We start from the raw sequence: 12,081 nt of genomic DNA, 5'->3' as shown, positions 1-12,081 counted from the left end.
GTTGGCTGCTTTTCCTTCACTCTGCAGTCCAACTAATCATTAACCATCTCAATTGGGTTGAGGTCGGGTGATTGTGGAGGCCAGGTCATCTGATGCAGCACTCCATCACTCTCCTTCTTGAACAAATAGCCCTTACACAGCCTGGAGGAGTGTTGGGTAATTGTCCTGTTGAAAAACACATGAGGCAGGTAACTCTAATGAACCTATCCTCTGCAGCAGAGGTATCTCTGGGTCGTCCTTTCTTGTCGTGGTCCTCATGAGAGCCAGTTTCATCATAGCGGTTGATGGTTTTTGCAACTGTACTTGAAGAAACTATAAAAGTTCTTGAAATGTTCCAGATTGACTGACCTTCATGTCTTAAAGTAATGATGGACTGTCGTTTCTCTTTGATTATTTGAGCTGTTCTTGCCATAATATGGACTTGGTCTTTTACCAAATAGGGCTATCTGATTTGCTCAAACACATTAAGAAGGAAAGAAATTCCACAAATGAACTTTTAACAAGGCCATCTGTTAATTGAAAAGCATTCCAGGTGACTACCTCATGAAGCTGGTTGAGAGAATGCCAAGAGTGTGTAAAGCTGTCATCAAGGCAAAGGGTGGATACTTTGAAGAATCTCAAATATTAATTTGTTTTACACTTTTCTGGTTGCTACATGATTCCATATATGTTATTTCATAGTTTTAATGTCTTCACTATTATTCTCAATGCACAAAATAGTAGAAAAAAAAAATGAGTAGGTGGGCCAAAACCTTTGACTGGTACTGTATATAATTTTTGGGGGATCAAATATAGATTTTGGCCTTTACTACTAAAGCCCATAAAAACGCATTGAATAATACATTCATAAATGGCAAAAAGGACAGTCAAAAAATACATCATAAGGAACAAGGTTTGGAAGTGCCTGTCCTAAATCCAAGAGATATACCGCATATTTTTTTACACATAGTTAATGAACCCCTGTTTTGGGGTAGGTACAAAACAAGCTTTATTTTTTAATTATGTAACATAGATTGACACACCGGTGTAGCAATCGACTCTAGGGGGTTAACATGATTTTTGAATGACTACCTCATCTCTGTACCCCACACATACAATTATCTGTAAACCACAAAGACCAGGGAGGTTTTCCATTGCCTCGCAAAGAAGGGCACCTATTGGGAGACTAAAAAAAATATATCTAAAAATGTATAATAATAATAACCTGACATTGAATATCCCTTTGAGCAAGACGAAGTTAATAAATAGACTTTGGAATGCTGTATCAGTGCACACCCTTTTCTACAAAGATGCAGGTGTCCTTCCTAACTCAGTTGCCAGAGAGGAGGAAACCACTCAGGGATTTCACAATGAGGCCAATGGTGACTGTAAAACAGCTACAGAGTTTAATGGCTGTGATAGGAGAAAACTGAGGATAGATAGAAAGTATAACTGCAAAAAATGTGGTAAAGAAATTAATGTTACAGCATGTCCTGAATACAAAGCGTTATGTTTGGTGCAAATCCAACACAACACATCACTGAGTACCACTCTTCATATTTTCAAGCATAGTGGTGGTTTTATCATGTTATGGGTATGCTTATCTTCGGCAAGGACTAGGGAGGTTTTTAAGATAAAAAGAAACAGAATATATCTAAGCACAGGCAAAATCCTTGGAGTAATACCTGGTTCAGTCTGCTTTCCAACAGACACTGGGAGACAAGTCCACCTTTCAGCAGGACAATACCCTAAAACACACGGCCAAATATACACTGGAGTTGCTTACCAAGACGACATCGAATGTTCCTGAGTGGCCTAGTTAGAGTTTTGACTTAAATCGTCTTGAAAATCTATGGCAAGACTTGAAAATGGCCGTCTAGCAATGATCAATAACCAACTTAACAGAGCTTGAAGAATTTGAATTGTTAAAAGAATAATGTGCAAATATTGTACAATCCAGGTCTGAAAAGCTCTTAGAGGCTTACCCATAAAGACTCACAGCTGTAACCACTACTAAAGGTGATATGACATGTATTGATGTGAATACTTACTTAAATTAGATATTTCAGTATTTCATTTTCAATAGATTAGAATAGAACATTTTCTAAAAACATGTTTTCACTTTGTCAGTATGGGATATATTTTTATTTAATCCATTTTGATTTCAGGCTGTAACAGAACTAAGTGTGGAATAAGTCAAGGGGTATGAATACTTTCTGAAGGCACTGTACATTCATAATGCCCTACCCCGTCCACCTGTGTCTCTAGTGTAGGGATGGAGGGGGGCGTCACATAAATCAACAGGCTAATTCTATTTGTCTCAGTCTGAATCATCTGAATCATACATGCCATGCAGCTGGGTCCCTACAGTACACACACACACACACACACACACACAGGGGGATTTGAAAGAGACTGTTTCAGAGGGTGCCCTAGCAGACAAAAGAACTCCCCAATTAGCCTGACAAAGTCCTTGTGTTTGTTCCCATCATCAAAGACACTTTGACTAAAGAGCTTATTTACTGCTGCAACAGGGACACTTTTGCAAAAACAGGATCAACAACAGAGGGTGGATTTTTTCTCATGATTTCATAAAGATTTACAATGGTGTTTCTAAAGGAGTGGTTTGTTAATATCTGGGTTATATGGTCTGATCTAATCAAGATAAACTAAATGTGGACACAAACGGTATTCAAGATGAAAGGGAGACATTAATGATCTAGTGAGGGGGCAGTGTGTTTCACTAGAGGCAATGTAACTTAAGCCTATTTAATATAAAAGCTGGAGTTGAATTCAAGTAGAATTGAAACAGTAACAAAAGGCCATCTCGCCTCTGTTTCGGTAAGAAGCTGAGGGATGGGCCTGGAGAAGTGTAACCACTCAAGTTCATAGACAGAGCAATGGATTCAATGACCGACCATCCATGGTATCAAAATTATAGTTTTAACCATGTTTTGAGGCTATACAGTCTTTGTTCAGATTTACATTGTTTACAAACATTGCATTAAAGAAAGCGTTGCGTTCTGATGGGTATGACAGTTGAACTAAGCTCATGAGGCATTTAGAAGTTATATTCTTCAAGAACCAATGGTATACTAAATTAATTTATACATCCAAAACTTTATGTAGCAACAAAGGATTCTGGCTTTAAATCCAAAAATCCCATTAGGAAATAATTGAACAGTCAAGCATAAAAAGCAGGTATCTCCACATTGGCAAATGTATTAAAATCTACATGCTTTGTCTATCATTTACTGTACAGCAAAATGCACAATATAATATAAAGCTCAAGTTAATAAAATTGAGTCTGAAAATAACATAACCAATATTGCTACATGAAATTGTGACCTGGCTGAATATTATATTAGACATCATCTAACGGCTCAAAGCCTTGAATCCTCTCACTCTCCCTATCATTCTCAGCGACTCTGAGGCAGTTAAACTAAGATAAAGGTATATAGCAATGAAATATGACTCAGACAGTGACCAGAGCCAAATCAAGTGCCTGTACAGTAATGCTTTATATTCTCTCTACAGCCTGGGCTACAGCCTCATTTTCAGACTGGAGTAGGGCTCTCTATCTGGAAGTTATTAGGGAGAGTAAAGGACCTTGCTCTACTTGTCACTAGCTGCTCAAGGACACTAATTTAGTTGGAACTCCTTGCTCAGAATGACTGGTAAAGTACACGGTGCTGTCTTAAGATGAGCTCTATAAATGTACCTCTCTCCAGCTAATAGCTCATCCTCAGATGGAATTTACATTATTTTGCATAATGTCAAGGTAAGTTTCCATCAAGGCACTACTATTGAATTCCAAAATCTTTCAACTCCCTTTACAGACTTAAAAATATAACAACTTGCAGCTAGTGGCTCAATTTGGCCAAATAGCAATTCAACCACAGCTAGGTTACTTATCACATTGATGTTAAGTTCATAATATTGAGTCAATATTTTATTTTCAACTGCATACTTGTTGAAATAGAGTCAGATATGCAATGAAAGAAAGTCCTTCCTGAGCTTACATGTGTAAACACACATGATGGAGAGCGGACTAGGCATTGTCCGATGTGTTTTACCACCGTATATAAGGGATCCGCCGTTAAGCATGCTCTTTACAAGGCTAGAGGACACTTATTGTTGGCTTTAAAAGGGACCAAGCCCATAAAACACATCTCTTCTTTCACTGCCTAAGTACCTGCGACAGATATAGCAGTCAGTGTGGACCCCTGACGATCCTATGTTACAGATAGATGCGAGCAAAACGTTTTGCATTTTGTCACAAAACAATTTTCAGACTCAGAGCATTGTGTTTTCTATCCTGTATACCTTTTCATTTTGCTAAACTGTCCAACATAGATGGAAAATGGACTAATGTGCACTATATAGCCATTTAATGGAGCCACATAGCACATCTCAACCTGGTGACGTACAAGGGAACGTAAAATAACCATCCATCTTCCTTCATCTCTCTCCCTCTCTCCTTCCATCGCCTATCTCCCTCCCTCCCTCCCTCCCTCTTCCTTCCTCCTTCCTCCCTCCATACCCCTCCATCCGTACCCTCCATTATATGACTAGCACTGGTGTTTCCCCTCGAGACAGCCCTCGACCCAGTGTCTCATGTCGCCCACTCACATCATCAGAAGGAGCCCGTGCACAATCACCCTCCCCGCGCTCTGCTCCCCACCTGCTCTCTGCCTGTTCCCTGTTCCTGCCTGCCAACTAGAAGCACCACCAAGCAGGGCTTCAAACGCCACCTCATTTCAAAGGGCTGAGCTGTCCTCCATCTTTCTCTATCTTTCTCTCCCTCCCTCTCTCTCTAAATCATCTCTATTTCAGAGCACCAAGATACAGCACATTTAGATGGATTAATTCCCTTCCAACATGGTACTGTCTTAACAACGAAGTGGATTTTTAGATGTAATGGCAAAATTTAGATTTCCACCTAAATAGATATACCCAAAAGTAACTGCTATTCATGTGTAATTACATGATTCCGACATGCCAAAACATGGTATATCTGGAAAGAACACATCTGGGAGATTATGAGGAAATTATCAGACGATAGGTAGGCGTTACATAGTTCAGAATACACAATATCAAGCACACACAAAATAACCTTAATAATAATCTTTCATTGACAAGCTGTAAGTGAATTACTGATCTCCAGAACAGGAAACACATCAGATGGCTTCCACAACATGTGAATAACATCAGAAAAAAATGGGATTGATAGACCTAACAACTAGAAATGGGACGTTGTTTTAGTAAGTGGTGTCAGGTGTGGTCACGGGACTATTCCAGGTATCCCTAAACCTCTCCAAAGTGGCATATTAAATGAGATAATTCCAGTACTATTACATATTTGTAATCCCTAAATGCTATTTGTTAAGTATAAAAACACAATTTCTACCATATCAACCTCACTCAAATAGTGGTGGTGTTAATGGATATCCAGGGTACTTTCAAATGTCCTTTCAACCTGTCATGACTTCTACCGAAGTCAATGCCTCTCCTTGTTCGGGCGGTGCTCGGCGGTCGATGTCACCGGTCTTCTAGCCATCATTGATCCATGTTTCATTTTCCATTGGTTTTGTCTTGTCTTCCTACACACCTGCTTCCAATCCCATTAATTTATTGTTGTGTATTTAACCCTCTGTTTCCCCTCATGTTCTTGTCAGAGATTGTTTATTGCTATGCTCGTGTTTTATTTTATTATGGACGTTGGTTTTGGAGTTTTTGTTTTACATTATTAAACTACTCCATTATACCAAGTTTGATTCTCCTGCGCCTGACTTCCCTGCCACCTACACACACGGCATGACAGAATCTCTGACCATAAATATGAAGTCAGCAGGAGTAAGTACCCCGGACATGGAGGTGGAGAAACGCGTCCAAGAGCATACGGAGAAGCTTTACTATCTGGGCGTCGCCATGGATCACGTGCTCTAGAATATGGACCGCTGGGAGAGACAGGGAGTTCTTCCAAGGCCGCCACCAGCACAACCGGGGTCTATCCTGAGCGCCCCTTTCCCGCCTGAACCCAGTGGGATCCGTCTATTCATGCCACAGGGGTACGTAAGAAATGCTGCCAACTGCCAGGGTTTCCTCCTCCAATTAAACCATTATCTGGCCACGGTCCAACCAGCTCCATCGACCGTGAGAAGGGTTTCGCCCTCGTCTCGTGCCTCACCGGGAGAGTACTGGAGTGGGCCAGCTCCGTGTGTGAACACAAAAGATGCGGCGTTGGACCATTTTGAGAAGTTCACCCGCCGTTTCCGGGCAGTCTTCGACCACCCACTTGAGGGCAGAGCGGCAGGTGAGCGTCTCTATCATCTGAGGCAGGAGACGAGGAGCGCCCAGGAGTTTGCCCTGGAGTTTAAGACCCTGGCTGCCGGCGCGGGATGGAACAACAGGGCCGTGATCGACCATTACCGCTGCAGTCTGTGCGAGGACGTCCGTCAGGAGCTGGCCTGCAGAGACACCACCCTCACCTTCGACAACCTGCTGGCTACTCGCGGACATCCAGATCGGGTTCTGGTGGTTCCATCCTCCCACACCCCCTCTCCGATACCCATGGAGCTGGGAGGGACGGTTCCCGCTCGTGCACCATCTGTGGCCACAGAGGGCACACTGCTGGTCAGTGCCGGGTTGGTTCCTCTGGGAATCGAGGCAGCAGGCAGGGCACTCTTGCGTCACCCCAGGTGAGTCGGCACCATTCTCACCCAGAGCCCTCTGTCACACATATATTTGTGTCTGTTACATTTCCTGAATTTTCCCCTCGTTCCCAGCATAAGACGCTAGTAGATTCAGGCTCGGCTGGGAATTTCATTGATGAAGTGTTAGCTCATAGTTTAGGGACCCCTATTGTTCCTGTGGATGTGCCTTACCCCGTTCACGCCGTAGATAGCCGACCATTAGGGTCAGGGCATATCAGGGAGGCCACCGCTCCTTTGAGAATGGTGACGCAGGGGGGTCACACGGAGAAGGTGAGTCTTTTCCTTATTGACTCTCCTGCGTATCCCGTGGTGCTAGGCCTACCCTGGTTAGCTTATCATAACCCCACTGTTTCTTGGCCACAGAGGGCTCTCACGGGACGGTCGAAATAGAGCTCAGGTAGGTGTTTAGGGGTTTCCGTAGGTGCTACTACGGTGGAAAGTCCAGACCAGGTCTCCACCATGCGCATTCCCCCAGAATATGCCGATTTGGCTCTCGCCTTCTGTAAAACGAAGGCGACTCAATGTTTTTTGAAAACATTTATTTCACCTTTATATAAACAGGTAGGCAAGTTGAGAACAAGTTCTCATTTACAATTGCAACCTGGCCAAGATAAAGCAAAGCAGTTCGACACATACAACGACACAGAGTTACACATGGAGTAAAACAAACATACAGTCAATAATACAGTAGAAACAAGCCTATATACGATGTGAGCAAATGATGTGAGATAAGGGAGGTAAAGGCAAAAAAAGGCCATAGTGGCAAAGTAAATACATAATAGCAAGTAAAACACTGGAATGGTAGATTTGCAGTGGAAGAATGTGCAAAGTAGAAATAAAAATAATGGGGTGCAAAGGGGCAAAATAAATAAATAAATAAAATAACATAAATACAGTCGTGAAAGAGGTAGTTGTTTGGGCTAAATTATAGATGGGCTATGTACAGGTGCAGTAATCTGTGAGCTGCTCTGACAGCTGGTGCTTAAAGCTAGTGAGGGAGATAAGTGTTTCCAGTTTACCACCCCATCGACGGGGGGACTGTGCGATAGATCTCCTGGTAGACGCTGCACTTCCCAGGAGTCACGTGTATCCCCTGTCGCAAGCGGAGACGGTGGCTATGGAGACATATGTCTCCGAATCTCTGCGTCAGGGGTACATTCGGTCCTCCACTTCACCCGTCTCCTCGAGTTTCTTTTTTGTGAAGAAGAAGGATGGAGGTTTGCGCCCGTGCATTGATTATCGAGGTCTCAATCAAATCACGGTGAGGTACAGTTACCCGCTACCTCTTATTGCCACGGCGATTGAGTCAATGCACGGGGCGATCTTCTTCACTAAACTAGATCTCAGGAGTGCGTACAACCTGGTGCGTATCCGAGAGGGAGAAGAGTGGAAGACGGCATTTAGTACCACCTCAGGGCATTATGGGTACCTCGTCATGCCGTACGGGTTAATGAATGCTCCTTCAGTCTTCCAATCCTTTGTAAACTAGATTTTCAGGGACCTGCACGGGCAGGGTTTAGTGGTGTATATTGATGACATTCTAATATACTCCGCTACACGCGCCAACCATGTGTCCCTGGTGCGCAAAGTGCTTGGTCGCCTTGGAGCGTCCTCCGGATCATCCCCGAGGCCGGTGGGGAGGGGGGGGGGGGGGGGGGGGGGGGGGGTACTGTCATGACTTCTACCAAAGTTGATGCCTCTCCTTGCTCGGGCGGTGCTCGGCGGTCAACGTCACCGGTCTTCTTCCTACACACCTGGTTCCAATCCAATTCATTTATTGTTGTGTATTTAACCCTATGTTTCCCCTCATGTCCTTGTCAGAGATTGTTTATTGTTATGCTCGTGTTTTATGGATTGGTGTGCGACGGGTTCTTGTACCCATGTTTATTTTATTATGTACTTTGGTTTTGGAGTTTTGTTTTACGTTATTAAACTACTCCATTATACCAAATCTCCTGCTTCTGACTTCACTCACACACACGACATGACACAACCTCTCCAAAGTGTACGAATGTGGTAATTGCACTGTTTTGCACACTGGATGTGCCAAAAAGTTATTGTTAACTATAAAAACTAAATTCCCACAACACCAACCTCTCTCAAACACTGTGGTGGTGTCGGAGGACATACATATATCCAAATGTTTTCATCATATTTTTCATGCGCAAAGATATAGTCACTCGTTGGACATTCAATGTTGCCATTACCAACCTAAGGATTAATTTCATATAGTTATAGCTCAAACACAGACCAAATCAAACATTATCTTGTAAGATGTATGCTGTTTGGTAAAAATGTTTTGACTCTCTGGGCTGGTGATGAATAACGGTAGGTCACAGGCAGACAAAGAAGACATCCACATGATCTGTGGTGTCCAGGCTTTCGGTGTGAATCAACCTATTCCGTGTTTATTTAGTTTAATGTTTTTATAATGTTTACATAATGCTTTATTCATCTTATATGTATATAGAGTACCAGTCCAAATTTTGGACACACCAAGTCATTCCACGGTTTTTCTTTACTTTTACTATTTTCTATGTTGTAGAATAACAGTAAAGACATCAAAACTATGAAATAACACATATAGAATCATGTAGTAATCAAATACGTGTTAAACAAATTCATATTTGAGATTCTTCAAAGTAGCCACCCTTATGCCTTGATGACAGATTTGCACACTCTTGGCATTCTCTCAACCAGCTTCATGAGGTAGTCACCTGGAATTGCATTTCAATTAACAGCCTTCTTAAAAGTTAATTTGTGGAATGTATTTTCTTCTTAATGCATTTGAGCCAATCAGTTGTGTTGTGACAAGGTAGGGGGGGGGGTATACAGAAGATAGCCCTATTTGGTAAAAGACCATGTCCATATTATGGCAAGAACAGGTCAAATAAGCAAAGAGAAACGACAGTCCATCATTACTTTAAGACATGAAGGTCAGTCAATACAGAAAATTTCAAGAACTTGTGTGAAGTCGCAAAAACCATCATGCGCTATGATGAAAATGGCTCTCATGATGCTTCAAAGAGTTCAGGTAACAGAAACATCTCAACATCAACTGTTCAGGGGAGACTGTGTGAATTATTGCTAATAAACCACTACTAAAGGACAACAATAATAAGAAGAGACTTGCTTGGGCCAAGAAACACAAGCAATGGACATTAGACCGGTGGAAATCTGTCCTTTGTCCAAATTTGAGATTTTTGGTTCCAATCGCTGTGTCTTTGACCTATGCATGTGTGGTTCCCACCGTGAAGCATGGGGGATGAGGTGTGATGGTGTGGGGATGCTTTTCTGGTGATACTGTCAGTGATTTATTTAGAATTCATGGCACAATTCACCAGCATGGCTACCACAGAATTCTGCAGCGATACGCCATCCCATCTGGTTTGCGCTTAGTGGGACTATCATTTGTTTTCAACAGGACAATGACCCAACACACTTCCAGGCTATGTAAGGGCAATTTGACCAAGAAGGAGAGGGATGGAGTGCTGCATCAGATGACCTGGCCTCCACAATCACCCGACCTCAACTCAAATGAGATGGTTTGGGATGAGTTCGATCGTAGACATCTGCTATCTGAGCAGCTAACCGATCGCTGCAGCTGTACATAGTCTATCGGTAAATAGCCCACCCAATTGTACCTACCTCATCCCCATACTGTTTATATTTATTTACTTTTCTGCTCTTGTTCACACCAGTACATGACCATCTGATCATTTATCACTCCAGTGTTAATCTACAAAATTGTAATTATTCGCCTACCTCCTCATGCCTTTTGCACACAATGTATATAGACTCTCTTTTTTTCTACTGTGTTATTGACTTAATTGTTTACTCCATGTGTAACTCTGTGTTGTCTGTTCACACTGCTATGCTTTATCTTGGCCAGGTCACAGCTGCAAATGAGAGCTTGTTCTCAACTAGCCTACCTGGTTAAATAAAGGTGAAATAAATTTTTTAAAAGAGTGAAGGAAAAGCAGCCAACAACTACTCAGCATAATTAGGAACTCCTTCAAGACTGTTGGAAAATAATTCCAGGTGAAGCTGGTTGAGAGAATGCCAAGAGTGTTCAAAGCTGTCATCAAGGCAAAGGGTGGATACTTTTAAGAATCTCAAAAATAAAATATATTTTGATTTGTTAAAATTTCTTGGGGTTACTACCTGATTCCATATGCGTTATTTCATAGTTTTGATGTCTTCACTATTATTCTACAATGTAGAAAATAGTTTTAAAATTTTTTTAAAATCCCTTGAATGAGTATGTGTGTCCAAACTTTTGAATGGTACTGTATGTATATACTGTATTCTAATCTACTGTACATTAGTCAATGCCATTCCGACATTGCTTGATCTAATGTTTATATCTTTCTTAATTCCATTCTTTTACTTTTAGGTTTGTGTGTATTGTTGTGAATCATTTTTAGATACTACTTTACTGTTAAATACTACTGCACTGTTGGAGCTAGGAAAACAAGCATTTCGCTACACATCTGCTAAATATATGTATGTGACCAATACAATTTGATTTGATTTGATGTATGCTTCACCATACAAACCGGAATGTAGGTAGCAGCCATTTTGAAATGAGGTCATCGGCTCGGCCTGCTCTTATACATTCATATACAGTATAGTAAGTCATACCAAAGATTTTAAGGCACAAATCAATAGCCAAGATACTCCGCTTTCCGCAGACACCCTGCTTTTGCAGATCGTTCTCATACCAGACTGAATTTAATTTTAAAAAATCAAATAGGGTCCTTTACATTTAAGAGGATAAACTACAAAGATAGAGCACATTTTATATTCATGGTCAGAAATGTAGCCCTATGGATTATAACTCAAAGGTCATGTTCCCCAGGTGGAACAAATGAGAGGTTTATACCAAGACATGAATGAATAGGGAAGAGGGATAATGTCAAAATGAAGACACAAGCAGACATGTGTCACAGATCTGTCTGTAGTTGGCTTGAGGAAGGAGTAGCCCTTAACCACAGATCTAGGTTAACATTGTCCTACCCCCAATCCTAATCGTTTCTATTAGAGGGATGGAAAACTATCTGATCCTGTATCAGTGGTTAGGGAAAACTCAGAGATAACAGAGCTGTGTGTATAAACCAACCTCCACTTTTTACCCGAGGACATAAACAGAATCTAATCAATACTCTACTTCAGTCAATAGGGCCACTAGACAATCTGTTGGTTTTCTAAGGAACCTGTAAGATCATGATTACTCCTTATGTCGTCGTAAATGTATTTTAAAAGGCTCATAAATTCAACAAAATTGCACCTTCTTAGGTATCCATTTTTTATCATTCAGAATAATAACTAGAACCTAGAAGAATTTTATGTGGTCTTCCCTAGCACAAGAGTGGCAAAAAGAAAG

The 12,081-nt window shown here is 41.6% G+C and overlaps 1 protein-coding gene across 1 annotated transcript in view; it reads right to left on the bottom strand.

The window, feature by feature from the left end:
- LOC139411608 (proprotein convertase subtilisin/kexin type 2) overlaps positions 1–12,081 on the bottom strand; it is a 78,276-nt gene that overhangs the window by 59,147 nt on the left and 7,048 nt on the right. The window lies entirely within an intron of this gene.

Source organism: Oncorhynchus clarkii, chromosome 1 (assembly GCF_045791955.1).
Source record: "Oncorhynchus clarkii lewisi isolate Uvic-CL-2024 chromosome 1, UVic_Ocla_1.0, whole genome shotgun sequence".
In the NCBI taxonomy this organism is placed as follows: Eukaryota; Metazoa; Chordata; class Actinopteri; order Salmoniformes; family Salmonidae; genus Oncorhynchus; species Oncorhynchus clarkii.
This window is presented reverse-complemented; position numbering and strand designations above follow the sequence as displayed.